This window comes from Pinus tabuliformis, chromosome 2_2 (assembly GCF_031772625.1).
Source record: "Pinus tabuliformis cultivar Carrire ecotype Pingquan chromosome 2_2, CPIR1, whole genome shotgun sequence".
NCBI classification, from domain to species: Eukaryota; Viridiplantae; Streptophyta; class Pinopsida; order Pinales; family Pinaceae; genus Pinus; species Pinus tabuliformis.
Window position 1 is genome coordinate 1295017994 of NC_142300.1, and position 17546 is coordinate 1295035539.

Below are 17546 nucleotides of genomic sequence, written 5' to 3' on the forward strand. Positions count from 1 at the left end.
GAGGTCTAATATGTAGGATAGTAAAGTGGTGAAGGTTCCTATTCATGTAGGTGTAAAGTTATCTGCTGAACAGTGTCCCAAGACACAAGAAGAGGAAGAGGACATGTCCCATGTTCCATATGCAAGTGTAGTCGGTAGCCCAATGTATGCAATTGTCTGTAATAGACCATACATTGCACATAAAGTGGGAGTATTGAGCAGGTTTATGTCAAAACCAAGGAAGGAGAATTGGACAACAGTGAAGTAGGTTTTCAGGTATTCGCATGGCACTAGTGATTATGGTTTGTGCTACTAAGGAAGACCAGGATTGGATAGTGTGTTGGATATTCGTGGCTTTGTTGATGTAGATTGGGCTGAAGATCTAGATTAGAGAAGATCTACAAGATGGTATGTGTTTAACCTATTTGGAGGTGTAGTCAGTTGGATGAGTAAGAAACAATCTGCAGTGGCACTATCAACTACAGAGGCAGAATACATGGCAGCCACTCATGCAAGCAAGGAAACAGTTTGGTTGCAGAGATTGTGTTCAAGTATGGGGTTAGTATAGGGAGCTATAAGGATAGACTGTGACAACCAAAGTGCAATTTTCTTGGTAAAGAACCCTGCATATCATTCAAAGACAAAGCACATTGATTTTTAGTATCACTTTGTGAGGGATATGATAGAAGACAAAAATGTGTTGCTCATAAAGGTGGAAACTTTGAAGAATACTGTAGATGCATTGACAAAATCTGTGAGCTCTGAGAAGTTCTCTTGGTGTAGAGAAACAATGGGCATTGTAGGACTAGATAAATGACTAAGCTCTCCTGTGGCCCCCTGTGGAAAGAAGCAACAAGTGGGAGAATGTTAGGTTGTGTTATATTCTTTCCACGACTAGCTGACGTAGTTAACGGGGGGGTTAGAAGGGAGGTGAAGCTCCCCCTTTGTTGCACTGATTGCGTCGGGGGGGGGGGGGGGGGTTCAAAGGGGTTTGGACGCGATGGCTTTCGGTCCATGGTATTGGATTCTTCGGCATGTATAAATATGTATTGTAATATTGAAAGGAACATAATGAAAAATCAAGTTGGTAGTCCCAGTTTTGGGATCTAGGTGAAAATCTCTGTGTATATGTGTTTTATGTGTTATGCTCTCGTGTTGTTTATTTTCTGTGTTTAAGAATTCATATTCAGGTAATTTCTGTATGGGGTTAAAACCTACATATTGCAGATCAATGATCACATCATGAATCAGTTCTCTAATGAAGTGCATGTGGATCTTAATATGTTTGGTTTGTTGTCGCTGCACTCGATCTCTGCAAAACTTTAGCGTACTCTGATTATCACACCATATGAGAGTCGAACAATGGAAACTAATACCAAGCTCAAAAATAAAATTTTATCGCCAAATGGACTGAATAGTGGCATTGACTTCTCCTCTGTACTCGGCCCCTGCTAATGATAAAGAAATCACATCCTACTTCTTGCTTGACCAACAAATTGGGCTGGATCCCAAACTAATTACATAACCAGAGGTGGACTTGCAATCAAGGTTGTCACTATCCCAATATGAATCTATGAACCCAATGAGATCCAAAGAACAATTTGTTGCATAATGGATCCCACAGGTTATTGCCCCCTAGACATATCAAAGGATGCACTTTGTAGCTTTCCAGTGTGTTGTACTACTCAACAACCCCCATTAATGTTAGTAGTAGAACTAATAAACAATGGGGATGCTTTTGAATTTAGGATAAAATCCTTTAAGTTTAAATAAAATAAGATGATATTAGTTTCATTTTTCCAAAAAACTTGACTAAAATGAGAAATCTCCCTTATTGGAACCTTTATATTGGAGCTTAGGCCCATGGTGCATATTCAAAAATATTGGATTTTGTATAAAATCCTTTATCGACAGAACTTTATCGAGGTATTTCAAATATGGTAACATGTGATTAGACTTTCCCCGATTAAAGTTTTCATGTGTTTTAAGCTTAAAAGTAACAAAGCACCTTTTCATGAATATAATAATAAGGTCTGACCCCACAACATTTCCATGTAGCATTTATCGGAGCTTCCAAATATCAGAGTTTTAAATGTAAACCTCATATTGCCAATCTCTGATATTGCGATCCCCGATCCGCTAATATCCCTTCTCGCTTAGCCTCCGATATAAAACATTGCCAATATTGCAATAGTCACAAAGCTTCGATCCTCCGATATCCCCAAACCTATGATCTCCGATAAACCTCCCGCTATTCATATCGCAACTCTTATATTGAGACTTTCCAATCGCCTGCCATCCTTTCACACCTCTGATACCAAACCTCCGATACAGGATCTTCGATACCTCTTCCCGCCTACATTTTTAGCCGTTACACTCTAAAAGCCTATCGGAGGATGAGAATATCGCATGTTTCAATGATACAACCATAAGATTTCTCTGATAAAATCCTCCAATATGCTGACGTGTACCAAAGCCCATGTGAGTCCACGTTTTACCATTTAATGGAAAAATGTAATGAATTTATGACTTCGAAGTTATTAATGGTTTCATTATTGTGAAACGATATCATAAGATTTTTCTCATAAAAGACATAGATTCATATGAAATTGGCTATTCTCTCTGAGTTAGAAAGTTTCTGCTTATCCTTGTATTTCTCTTAGCAGGTCAGTCCAAATAAGAAAAATTCAGCAAAAATGAAAATCTTCAGTGCCAGAGACATTTCAAACAATATCACAGAATCAATTAGTGAGAGCCTATTACAGGCTAACCTGATATTGGACTGCCCTAAGGATACTTTACCCGATGTAAAATTGTTGACTAGAGCATGGAAAGAATCATCGAAAAAGAAGGTTGAGAGGATCAAAACTCTGTCAAAAGTTGACTTGGAATGTCATTGGAATTTCTTAGTTAAACCGCATAGTCAGTGGCTGATGTTGAGGTGTCTCTCCAACACAACCACTCATCTGCTTCCAACACTCAACGATGCGCTATTCACTACACGAATGCGCATTCAACCTCATCATCCACCTGAATTAAAGTGTCCATTATTTCATACTAGTTGGCGCTACAGACTAGTATTTGTAAGAATAATAACATAGTGAAAAGAACAATGGTGTCACACAGGCCATAATGCCTCGTTATGGTTAACCAAGACTTGTAACACTCCGCAAAAGGATGAAAAAGAATATAAAGATTTGTTTCAACCATAGTCTTGTATATGTTTGTCACTAAAAGAAACGAGGGAGGGATCATATATATTATTTTTAAGGATAGGTGCACCGTAAATATATCAGAAAATACATTGTGTGACCAACACACTTGTGTGTCTGATAACATGGAGAGGATTCAAATTTTATAATGAAACTAGTATAGATCTATTTTATTCAGAGATTTAAAATGAGTTGAGAGGGATCGAATTTCTTCATGTGTAAATTTATTTTAGAGTGCAAAAAGCAATGCGTAATTGTTTATTGTTTAAGTTGTATTTTTTAATGTTAGAGAAATTACATAACATATGCATTTTAACCACAGATTTAACATGAGTTGAGAGGGATCAAATTTCTTCATTTGTAAGCTTATTTTAGAGTGCAAAAAAGCAATATGTAATTATTTATTGTTTAAATTGTATTTTTGAATGTTATAGAGATTACATAACATGTCCATTGATTTTTATCAACCCACATTAAACTGGTTTTTGTTATTAATATATTTTTATGTATACGTCAATATTAATTCATATTAAAATGTTTTATTCATAACTCACATTGGATATTTTATTGTATACAACATTAAAATATTTTCTTTTAACATTTTTGTTTCTATATATAGATATATATGAAGTTGATATCACGTGTTAAAATATTTTTGAAAAGTATATGGTTTTAACATCTTACTCACATATATTTTTTTATTTTTTATTATAACTGACAATTTCTTTTATTTAGAGAATATTTTATTTTTATTTTAAGAAGGAACTTACACATCACCTTCACATTGGGTTGTAGAATGAGCCTCTCAGCTCAAAGCTATATGCGAAGTTGATATCACGTGTTAAAATATTTTTGAAAAGTATAAAGTTTAAATATATTACTCACATATATTTTTTTATTTTTTATTATAGCCGACATTGTTTTTTATTTAGAGAATATTTTATTTTTATTTTAAGACAGACAAACATACTTACACATCACCTTCACACTGAGCTATAGAATGAGCCTCTTGGCTCAACAAGAGAAGGGTTATTTGTTAAATTTGTTAGCATGGAGGCATAGAGTAAGTCCTATACTTCGAATGAAAAAGTGAAGAACAATGTTAAGGCTATTTGTCATAAAAATTGTTGTTCGTAATGGGATAGAGAGGCAATGCAAACTGGATGTGGGAAAACTCTCTTTCAAGAGTCAAATATTAACAAACATGGTACTCCCTGATGGAGATAAAAAGCATATTAATTTACTAGCAATGAAAACTCGAGATTTCTACATATGCTTTGTTAAGACAAATGGGACATGGTGTATAATAGTTGTAAAATTATTAGAGCACATATACAGATCTAGCTGAAGAATAACGACACAAACTTGCAAGAATTGAAAAGAAAATTAGATTAGATATCATTTTTTGGGATTCAACTGCGTTAAGTAAGTCATTCAAACGTATGACCATTTCCATGAGAGGTAGTCGTAACTGACTAATTTCTCATGATTTTTGAATAGTTCACTTAGCACTCATTGCATCGGGTGATGCTCACAGGGGTGAAGAAGTGGGATTGAAACTAGTGAAATGTGGAGAACGAATCACATAGCATCAATCATCACTTCCGGGGCTTGCACCTGGTAACCAGGACTTCCCAGGAGGTCACCCATCCCAGAACTCCTCTGGCTCAAGCGCGCTTAACTGTGGAGTTTTCCCCACAATCAAGCCCACTTAGCTTGCTACCCCATTTGCAAAACCTTAGCAAGTATTGTGCCTCATGAACCATTCAAGTAGAGATCCCTTGACTCTTTTTGAATTTAAGTATGGGGGATTTACGCAGTGCATTATATTAGATATCATTTTTTGGGATTCAACTGCGTTAAGTAAGTCATTCAAACGTATGACCATTTCAATTACACAATATTGGTTTGAGAATCAATACATAAATCAACTAAGTTAAGCTTAGTTGTACATGGAATAACTAAGGATAATTAAAGCTAACTAAAGCTAAGTGTGCTTTATGTTCTGTTAATGTGTACATGTACCACATGCAAGCACTAGAGTTAACTAACTAAAGCCAAGTGCACACCATATGTAAGCACTCGAGTTAAATAACTAAAGCTAAGTGCACATCACATGTAATCACTCGAGTTAACTAACTAAAGCCAAGTGCACATCACATGCAAGAAATAGAGTTGAACTAAAGCTAATTAAGCCTAACTAGGTGCATGTACATCGACACCCCCCTTAAGCATATCTCAGGTGAGTGTAATGCAAAATGAATGGGTCCCGACAACAAGGCCATTTTATCTACCCATGTACAATGCATGAAAAAGAGGAAAGAGGGAAAACTTAGTGGGAAGAAAACCTCCCTCAAAATATAATGCAAAAATTAGAGAAAAGACAACTACAAAGCAATTGTGTCCTTCACCCCAAGATGATCTCGCAGAAATTGAAACTTCTTCTCAGTGAATATCATAGTGAAGATGTCATTAGTCTGCACAGAACTGGGACAATACTACAGATCAATGATCCCATCATGAATCAATTCTCCAATGAAGTGCATGTGGATCTCGATATGTTTGGTCCACTTCCGCTGCACTGGATCTCTGCAAAACTTTAGTGTACTCTGATTAGAGTAAGTCCTATACTTTGAATGAAAAAGTGAAGAACAATGTTAAGGCTATTTGTCATCAAAAATGTTGTTCGTAATGGGCCAGAGGGGCAACGCAAGATGCATGTGGGAAAACTCTCTTTCAAGAGTCAAATATTAACAAACATGGTACTCCTTGATGGAGATAAAAAGCATATTAATCTACTAGCAATGCAAACTCGAGATTTCTACACATGCTTCGTTAAGACAAATGGGACATGGTGTATAATAGTTGTAAAATTATTAGAGCACATATATGGACCTAGCTTAAGAATAATGACACAAACTTGCAAGAATTGAAAAGAAAATTAGAATTGAGAATGAATTCAATTACACAATATTAGTTTGAGATCAATACATAAAGCAACAAAGTTAAGCTTAGTTGTACATGAAATAACTAAGGATAATTAAAGCTAACTAAAGCTAAGTGTGCTTTATGTTATGTTAATGTGTACATGTACCACATGCAAGCACTAGAGTTAACTAACTAAAGCGAATTGCACACCATATGTAAGCACTCGAGTTAACTAACTAATGCTAAGTGAACATCACATGTAATCACTCAAGTTAACTAACTAAAGGCAAGTGCACATCACATGTAAGAAATAGAGTTGAACTAAAGCTAATTAAGGCTAACTAGGTGCATGTACACCAACATCCCCCCTTAAGAATATCTCAGATGAGTGTAATGCAAAAAGAATGGGTCTCGACAACAAGGCCATTTTAGGTACCCATGTAATATGCATGACAAAGAGGAAAAAGGGAAAACCTAGTGGGAAGAAAATCCCCCTCAAAATATAATGCAAAAATTTGAGAAAAGACAACTTCTAAGCAATTGTATCTGTCACCCTGATACGATCTCGCAGAAATAGAAACTTCTGCTCAGTGAATGTCTTAGTGAAGATGTCATTAGTCGGCTCAGAACTGGGACAATACTACAGATCGATGATCCCATCATGATCAGTTCTCCAATGAAGTTCATGTGGATCTCGATATGTTTGGTCTGCTTCCGCTGCATTGGATCTCTGCAAAAGTTTAGTGTACTCTGATTATCACACCATATGACAGTCGGACAATGGACACTAATACCAAGCTCAAAAATAAAATGTTGTATCCATATGGCCTGAATAGTGGCATTGACTACTCCTTTGTACTCAGACTCTATTGATGATAAAGAAATGGCAACATGCTTCTTGCTTAACCAACAAATTGCGTCAGATCCCAAATTAAGTACATAACCACAGGTGGACTTGCAATCAAGATTGTCACTATCCCAATATGAATCTGTGAACCCAATGAGATCCAAATAATAATTTGTTGCATAATTAATCCCATAGGTGATTGTCCCCTAGACATATCGAAGGATGCACTTTGCAGCTTTCCATTCTAACTCATGTGGCTCCTGCATGTATCTGGAAATGACTCCTATGACATATGGGAGATCAGGACGGGAGTGAGTGAGATGAAGAATATTCCCCACAAGCTAATAGTATAATGTGCAATCAACCAATGGTGTGTCTTTACCATTCTCAAGCTTTATCCCTGATAAGAAAGGTGTGGTTGTTGGCTTGTAGTCACTCATGCGAAATCGTGCGAAAAGTTATCTAACACACTTTGGTTGAGAAATGGTAATCCCAAAACCACTTTGATTGATCTCTAGTCTAAGGAAAGAAATTAGCAAGCCCATATCTGTCATAGAAAACCGCTTATGCAATGTAGTTTTAATCTCAACAATGGCAGAAGTTGAACTATTTGTTATCAAAAGATCATCTACGTAGAGTACAATGATCAACAAGGAGTTGACTTTCTTCAATAAATAAAAATTAGAATCATATTTGTAGTGTACAAAATTTTAAGATAACAAATAGGAATCCATCTTTGTATACCATGCTCTAGGTTCCTGCTTGAGGCCATAGAGAAACTTCTTTAGTTTGCATACCATAGATGAATTTTTCACACATCCCAATGGCTACTCTATGTATATTTCCTCCTCAATATCACCATGAAGAAAGGAATTGTTCACATCCATATGGCGCACCTCCCATCCTCTTGCTACTACAATGGAGAGAGCTAGCTGAATGGAATCCATTTTTTCCACTGGAGAAAAAGTCTCATCATAGTCAACACCATGTACCTACTGAAAACCTTTTTCCACCAACTGTGACTTATATCGACTAACTTGTCCATATGCGGCTTTCTTGGTCCAGTAAACCCACTTGAACCTGATAAGTTTACAATTGGAAGGTAGCGTAACTAGGTCCCAAGTCTGGTTCTCAATGAGAGAGTTGTATTCCTCATCCATAGTTGCTTCCCATTCAGGATTCCTAGCTGCTACTGCATAATTTTTTGGATCTGATGCATGCATCATATAAGATTTCATGGGTAGGCAGGGCTCCATAGCTAAGAGTGCTTGTGGAGCTTCCTCAAACTGAGCTATAGTGGCAAGATCATGTAAGAGATCACTCATGTTGTGCCATTTTTGTGCTGAAGGTGGTCGAGAATATTCTAAACTGCATGAGGAAGTATTATCTTGATGTTCAAGAACTAGTGGTCCAACAGGTGTCATAGGAAAAGGCTCATCTAGATCAGAATTTTGATCTAAAGTATCATCTGCATACTCATCAATTAATGGTGTAGGCAACTTTGTAATAGGTTCATATGGTGGTTCATGTAAAACATCTTCTTCAAACTTTATACTTATTTCAATAAAGAGCTCTTCAGTGTTGATATCAAGTAATTTGTACCCTTTGACTTCATAAGAATATCCAAAAAACATGCATGCCTTGCTCTGAGGTTGCAAATCATTTCTCTTCTTTGTAGGAATGTGGGCCCATCCTCTAGATCCGAAGATGTAGAACTAATTGACTTCAGGTTGCATGCCATTCCAAGCCTCCTCGATCATGAAAGGAAGACTTGGCGTACGTTCCCAAGGTACAACCTTTGCATGTGTCCACTTTCTTAAATTTACCTTTGGAAATTTTGGTAGAGATTTGCTACATTATCTTCAAGGCCCCATGATGCAAGTGGCCCAACTACTTATGCCATAACTCACCAATGTCTTGGCTTTGCACTAATTCTGCTTTCGAACTCAATGCAGCACATTCATCTACCTCTAGTTTATAGAGATTCTTCACTCGAATCCTAATCCTCTTGATCTGACCTGTGGCTATGTGTCTTAGGAACACCTTTCCTTTACTAAAGACAACATCGTAGCTTTTGTCCTCCAACATCGCGACTGATACCAAGGTCTTCTTCAGTCTAGGCACATACTTCACATCTGTCAAGGTGAGAGGAGATCCATGCTCCCTCTGAAAAGAAACTGTGCCTACTCCTGAAATACTGTACTTTCCGTCGTCACCTATATCTATGCGCATCTTGAGGTCTTTCTCCTCCAGGTACTGAATAAACTTTTATCGCTGGTCATGTGGAATGAGGCTCCACTGTCAAGATACCAAACACAAATGACCATCGATGAAACCATACATGCGATGAGGGTAAAGTCCATTTTGAACTGAGAGGCTAATGCGTCACCTTCCGATCCTTTTATGGATCCCTTCTTGGACTTTTGCGATGGGAAATTAGTTGCATAATGTCCCATCTCGTGACAATTAAATCATCTCACTTTAGATTTTTCAACCTTCTTCCCTCCATGAGAAGAATTCGATTTGGAATGGGAAGCCTTCCCTTTCCCTTTTCTTGCATTACTTGCTAAGGCCATATTTTCTTCATCCTCATTATTTGATGAAGATCCATCTCTAGTGCTTCTCCTGATCTCCACCTGCATGAGATCCGGCCATAGTCGTTCCCAATCTGACAGTTCCTCTCTTCCATTCACAGAGTCCTGGTAGCTTTTCCAGCTCTTTGGAAGACCAAGGAGATCAAGGCTCACCATATCATCATCGGCAATAGCTATTCCCACACTCCAAGCTCATCTCTGTAGGTGGTGAGCTTGTTCAGATATGTATAAATAGTATCGCCCTTCTCCATCTTGATTTTCCAAAGCTTATCCTTGAGCTCCAGTTTCCTCTAGTCACTATTGTTCTAATAGAGGTCCTTCAATGTCTTCCACATTAAAAACGGAGTCTCATTCCCATGGAGACTCGAGAAAATATGGTCTCGAACTCCCTCTAGAAGAATCTGTCTCACCTTCACTACACAATTCTTCCGTTCAGCCAATTCTTATGCATTAGCTACAGTTGGCTTGGGGATTTATTGATCAATGAAATCCTTCAAACCATTGTCTTCTAATACTACTTCCATTCTATCCTTCCATGCTATGTAATTTAAGCTGCTTTCCAAGGCATAATCGAGTCTCAAGTTGTAGAACGCCATTGACCAACCTAAAGTATGAGATGAATTCGATTTTTGCCTGCAATCCCGAACTTCAAACTTTGAATTCTCTTCTTCGTATAATGTTCACAACTCTGATAAACTTTGCTCTGATACCATGTATAAATTCTAACTGTAGATTAATCTGATAATGCAATATAACTAAAGCAAAATACTTCAATCTACTTGTACAATCAAACTTGCAGAAGCTTAATAGATTTGAGCAAGATCAAGCAGAACACATATAACTAGAAGCATAATCAATACACATGAAACACAGAAGAATACTCAGGGGAAAGCCTCAACTAAAAACCCCACTATCTGTATTATCATACAAGTGGAAATATCTCATGATTACACACAACTTTAGCTCTCACATCTATCCAGCTCTCAGTACAATCCCTCACTATCGCTCATAGATAAAATAGACTACTCATAAAGCCTTCTCTCTGCCCTCCAAGCTCCTATTTCCTTGCGCAATTTTCCCTGGGTGATCCAGCTATAACCTTGTGTGATATTGATCTCACACACTGATCCAACACATTGTAAAATTGTGCAAATCTCAAGGAATGAATTCCTTCTGCATGCAAGAGATTTTAATATAGGAAAATTATTGCAATTGATAGTACATTGTCCCTGTCCTTAATCTCAACTAGGTCTTTGTCTGAATAGACATGCATGAGTTATTTATGAGAGAATCTTCAATTATCTGGAGTACACTAGTTGCATGCATGCATGCATTAACTGATTGAACTCACAATTAGTTCCTCAAACTGTTTGAAACTAATTTAAATGGACATAACCCAGTTAACTAAGATAACTAATTACAACTCAATTACAACTCATCCTTATCTCCTTAATTAAGGGATAATATCCTTAATTTAAGCGATAACTATTGCATGACTCCACAAAGACTTCTAGCTTGAATTTCTCCAACCAATTAACTCAAGATGAATGAATTAATTATTTTTCAAGAAGCTGGTGAGACTAAATTCGAATTTTAATTCTCAATTTTAATTCAAGGACAAATTAAAATTGGAATATTCTTGTTGCCACATTTCAACAAATAACACTTTGGTTGCTTATTTTTTCAGTAAGGAGATTCAGGATTCTGTTGTTAGACTTGAAGAAGCTACTTTGATTTCTATTTGTCCATGTTATATTTCTTAGTATTTTTTTGGATGTATGATAAGAAAGGGATGGCGATATTTTCCCTACTTTTAACTTTCTACCTGTTTGTGAAGGTTGTCAACACTGGATCCCTGGCCAAGTTGCTCACCTCGACTTTCACTAAATTTTATATGGTCTATGTCGAGAGGTTATATTTTCATCATCAATTTAATTCCTATCTATGTTGTGATTCTTTGGGTGACCATGAGATATTCATTGTGATTGTATATCACATACGATTGTATGTACATCCTCAGAATTCTTCGTGTGATGAAGATCTAATTTGTAGGTTTTAATAAGCAAGTGTATTCTGGTGAACACATGGCTGCCATGAGATTCTTTTTCTTGTTGCAAGTATTTTACTTTGTATACTTGGTTAAACATCACCTAGAAGACCTAAAACTCTTTCAAGCCTTTTTGAAGATAACTGTGACTAGTGCAGTAGGAGTAGGGCCACTAACACTTGGACTTGGCATGACATCTGATTATATATCTCCTTAGATTGGATGTTTCTAATCTCTTTTTGATCCAAGATATGAAAAATATCATATGCCAATCATTGTCTCTGTCTCAGAGCATTAACCAATAGTTTTATCATCATTTATGTTTGAGTTTCACATCTTGATTTTCTTCTTTCCAACAGGGCTCTATTTTTTTTTCAAAAGATTGACAGATGGCACTATTTTTGTTGTGATATATGGACTTAGTAGCTTATATTTTGTAGGATTGATGGTTTATCTAATCCTTGTCGCAACTCCAGTTATGTGCCTTATTAGTGCTATAGTAATATCTTCACCTATGAAAAACATGTCCAGTTTAGTTTGTAGTAAGCCTAATTCTGCATCTACAGTTTCCCATAAAGGCTCAAGTGATTTAAAGGCAGTTGCAAAGGTTTCTATAAATCAAGGATCATCATTATAGAGAAAGGGTGAAAGAACCATCCTCTTAGGTGTACTTTACTTACTTACGAGATATGTCACCCACTACACCTAGGTGACATCAAAGGCATATTCATCTCTCTCTATTATTCTTGTTGTTAGGGGTACCCAAAGTGAAAGGGTTATCATTGATGACAATAGTGAAGCATACTTTTGGATAGAAAAAAATAGCCTTGTTGACGCCAAGATAATGTCATGATGGGACTATAGGTATTAAATCACAACAATGAAAAAGAAAATTATTATTATTGACAACAATACATGGAACAATACACACATTGCCATTGTTTTGATTATCTTGTTAATGGAGAGTATTGTGTTGACAAAGGGGTATCTCCTAAAATGTTGAACTATCTTATGTATAAATTATGCTACTATAGATTTGGGGAGCTTAGTAGTGAGTATGGCAGGGGCTATTGGGTGGGATCAATCCAGGAGAGTTCAAATAGGAAAAAAAAATGTGAAACTTGAGTACTTAGAGGACGCCTTTACAAAAACTAATTGGATAGTGAGAATTTACAAAGTCAAGCCATGAATCAATCAGTGGTGACATTCTACCATATCTTGGCATACCCAAAGATGAACTATATGTTAGGATATTCCGACACATAGGATATAGTTAAGTTCAACTTGGTCTAGCATAGAGTTAGGTTAGAGTTAGGTAAAGTGTGTTTCTTTACCGTTGTACATTTTGTAACTTACAATCCGACGGTCACGATATGTAGTGATCCGACGGTTCACTCTCACCTCGGTATTACCGACACTTGATCCGTGGCTTGACACCCGATTGGTCCATGAGTTCTATTTAAAGCGCATGGAGGGTCATTGTTCGGGTAATCCGTGCATGAGAGAAGCTTATGTAAATTTTCATTCTTTGATTAATAAATTGCCTGTAGTACCCACGTTGGGACAGGCCGTGGACTGTTTCCCTCCTTGCACTCTGAGGGTTTTAACCACGTCAAAAATACTGGTGTATTGATTTGAGATCTGGTTGTGAGCGGTGTCCTTTTGGTATTCTTTCTGTGGAACTTACCCTGTAAATTCCTACATGGTATCAGAGCTATTTGAGGGCCGCGTCCGTTGGTGATCCAAATCTGAAGCCGGTAGAACTGCATGCGGCTGTCGTTTCCTAGATCTGTTGTTTCTGACTGCTTTCGGGCCGAGAGGACTGCTCTGTTGCGTTCGGAGCATCTGTTCCAGTGAGGAACCCCTTTCGTTTCACGCGAAAAGGTTTCCGGTAGCCCTAGCTGCGTCATTTTTTAGATCGGGAGGTATACAGTGTTTTTTTGCAGTTTACTGTTAATTTCTCTCTGCTTATTTCGGTCTCAGTTTATTTAGCCTTTTTTTTTAACCGGATCTATACCTTTCATTTCTGCGTATGCTCTTTGCCCTGCGACTCTGTGCGATCTGGGCAAATCAGAAACAGAAAGGAAGGATTTTTCTCATGCGTATGCTCTTTTCCCTGCACCTTAGTGTGATCTCGGAAAATCAGAAACATTGAGAAAAATATTTAGTTTTTCGGCTAAAGCTAACTTTGAGATTTTTTTTTAAAATTTCTAGTTTTTTGGCTAAAGCTAACTTCGAGCCGCAAGGTTCGTTTTTCTTTGCATATTCGTGTTGGGTTTTGTGTTTTGTGTTTTGTAGGGAAAAAGAGCTTTCTCAAGGCAAGCACGCAAATCGAGGCCCCCCCCCCCCCCCTCTCTCTCTCTCTCTCTCTCTCTCTCTCTCTCTCTCTCTCTCAAATTTTTTGTATAGATCAATTGGTTCAAAGCTATTTTTAGAGAGTAGAGGTCTTGGGTTCAAGTCTCCATTTTGTGGGGGCGGATTTTTTCATTCCCGCACATTCGCGCACTTTGCCGGCAACGTCAACAAGTTTTTTTCAAAAAGCCATAACTTCTTCATCCGGAAGCCTTTTTCAGAGCCGTTTTTTTTAAAACCGCCTATTTTTTCGAGATCTATCCATTGGAACACTTACTTTCAGCATCTTCAGCTTCAGTTTTTAAAAAAAAAAATGGAAAGTCCATGCCAAGTCATTCTTGACAGCACTAACTACTTCCAATGGGTAGCCTACATGGAAGATTTACTTAGAAGTAAAGGTCTCTTCAGAATAGCCACAGACCAAGAGAAGAAACCCAAAGATGAAGACAAGGCGGCAAAATGGGAAAATAGACAAGATCAAGCACGTGGTTTGATAGGGATGTCTATTTCTCCTGATCTTAGATTCCACATTGCAGGACTTGAGACTCCTCATGAAGCATTAGAAAAACTTGCTAAAGTTTTTGGGATTAAAAATGAAATTAGATCCCATCAACTTGAAAATGAGCTGCTTACTTTGGATCCTAATAATTTTTCTTGCATTGAAGATTTCTTGTCCAAATTCAAGACCCTTAGATATCTCTTGGAAGGTGTTAAAGTTAAGAAAGATGATGGTAACCTTATTTATTCCATCCTTACTAAGTTAGGACCAGCCTACTCTGTATTTGTTTCCACTTTCCATTCTACAAGGGAAGCTTTCATTTGTCAAGGACAAGACTACAAGGCCCCTTCCTTTGACTCCTTTTGTGATTCCTTAATAAGAGAACAAGAAAAACTCTTACACCTTGGTCTTCTTAATCTTGGAAACTCTTCCACAAAAGCGTTAGCCGCCCAGCAGCAACCAAATTCAAAGAATCCTAAGAAGTCATATCCTCAAAAGAATGGTCCTAAACCATCTCAGCCTCAAAATGAAAGATCATTTCAGCAAAATGATAAGACCAATAAAAACAAATGGAAGAAGACTGATAGACATTGTAACTTTTGTAATCGAGATGGCCACTTAGAATCTAAATGCTTTAAGAAGATGGAAGCCTTGGAAGCCGCAATGAAGAAACATAACATCCATCTGGAGCCTACTTCAACTTCAACTTCCGGAACGGCACTTTCTGCATGTCATCGTCAATCATCTCAGTCTGGTTATGCATTAAATGTATCTTCTTCTTCTTCTCATTCTCATGAGTGGCTCATTGATTCTGGAGCCTCTTGTCACATGGCCAAAAACCAAGCCATGTTTTCTTCTTTAAATGATTGTAACACCAAAAATATATATGTTGGTGATGATAGATCTCTTAATGTTGTAGGGACTGGAACTGTTCATCTAGACAATGGTCAGTTCAATGATGTATTATGTGTTCCAAACTTATCCTGCAACCTTCTATCTGTCTATCAGATAACTCATTCAGGTGAAGGTAAAATTGTTGAATTTTCACCTCATGATGTTGTAATCAAGGATCTAAAAGATCCTAAACAGATTCTAGCTACTGGTCTTGCTGATGATTCCAAAAGGTTGTATAAGTTTCACAACTTTGGGTCATCCCATCTTCCCTCAGTATTTGTTGCTCATAATGATGAAGTGAGCAAACTTTGGCATGAGCGGTTTGGTCACTTAAACTATCGCTCCCTTCAGCATCTATGTAAAGAAAATATGGTGACAGGTCTTCCTATGGTATCTTGCAAAGATGGTGTTTGTTCCGGATGTGTACTCGGAAAACATCATCGGGACAGTTTTGACAAACGTGCCTCTTGGCACGCCTCAGCCCCTTTACAGCTTGTGCACAGTGATTTATGTGGTCCTCTTCCTGTTGCTTCATTCTCTGGCTGCAAGTACTTCTTAACTTTCATTGATGATTTCTCTAGACGCACTTGGGTATACTTCTTAAAACTCAAGAGCGAAGTATTTAGCACTTTTTTGGCCTTCAAAGCATTTGTTGAAAAACAATCTGGACATCAAATTCTTAAGCTAAGAACTGATAATGGTGGAGAATATGTTAAAAACACATTCATCAACTTTTGCACCGAAAATGGAATTCAAATGCAACATACTGTTCCATACACTCCACAACAAAATGGTGTAGCTGAAAGGAAAAATCGCACCTTAAAGGAAATGGCTAATTGTATGCTGCAATCTAAAGGACTCAGTCTTAGTTTTTGGGCCGAAGCAATTAATTGTGCAAATTATATAATCAATCGCACTCCTACTAAGGTTCTAGAGAATATCACTCCAGAAGAAGCTTGGAGTTCCATTAAACCAGATGTAAGTCACTTTCGTGTGTTTGGAAGTGAAGCATGGGCCCATATTCCAGATGAAAAGCATAAAGCTTTAGAACCTAAGAGTGAGAAATGTACTTTTGTTGGATATTCTGAAGATGTAAAAGGTTATAGACTTATTCCATTTAAGTCCAAAAATGTTATCATTAGAAGAGATGTAAAATTTGATGAAAATAAATCGGCCTGCGAGCCTAGTCCGGCGGATGTGCCACCTCTTCCTATCTCTTCTATCTTTGAAAACATTTCTTCTTCTGATGATGAAAGCGAGGATGATAATCCTCCCCCACCTTCTCAGGATCCTCAACTTCCAAGATGGGTCCGTGCTACTCGGGATGCAGCAGGTGATCTTGCCGGTGATCCTACAGATCAGCGACGTACACGTTCTCAGTTTGAAAGAGCCTCTTCTTTACTGGCTCAAGCTCCAGTAAATCATGATCCTGACACTTTTGCAGAAGCTTCAGGCCATCCACATTGGGAAGCAGCTATGAATGAAGAATATCATTCATTGATGACAAATGATACATGGGATCTTGTTCCTCTACCAAAGGGACGCAAACTTGTTAGATGCAAATGGGTTTACAGAACCAAGTATGGACCAGATGGGAAAGTTGATAAACATAAAGCTCGTCTAGTTGCTAAGGGCTTTTCACAGGTTGAAGGCATTGACTACACTGAAACCTTCTCTCCAGTTGCCAAAATGAACTCTATCCGCCTTGTTCTTTCCCTTGCTGCCTCTTTAAAATGGGAAGTCCATCAAATGGATGTTAAATCTGCCTTCTTGCATGGGGACTTGCAGGAAGAAATCTATATGGAACAACCCATTGGCTTCATACAAACAGACTCCAGCCTCGTTTGTCGACTTAAGAAATCCCTTTATGGCCTCAAGCAAGCTCCTCGGGCTTGGTATGCCAAAATGGATAGCTTTCTTTTAGAATCTGGCTTTTCTAGGTGTCATTCTGACAATACTGTCTACACCAAGAAAGTGGGCAACTCTCTTATCATCCTTGTTCTTTATGTTGATGATCTTATTCTTACTGGTAGTGATCCCAACCTTATAAACCATGTGAAGTCCAGCCTTAAAAAGAAATTTGAAATGACAGACTTAGGACACTTACACTATTTTCTCGGTCTTCAAGTCTTGCAATCCCAAGAAGGTATTTTCCTTTCCCAGTCCAAGTATGCTTGTGATATTCTTCGTCATT

At 37.6% G+C, this 17546-nt stretch overlaps 1 pseudogene; it reads left to right on the forward strand.

The window, feature by feature from the left end:
• The window catches only part of LOC149198251 (dolichyl-diphosphooligosaccharide--protein glycosyltransferase subunit STT3B pseudogene), a 31301-nt pseudogene extending 18505 nt beyond the window's left edge, over window positions 1–12796 (forward strand).
• The last annotated feature ends 4750 nt before the right edge of the window (window positions 12797–17546 follow it).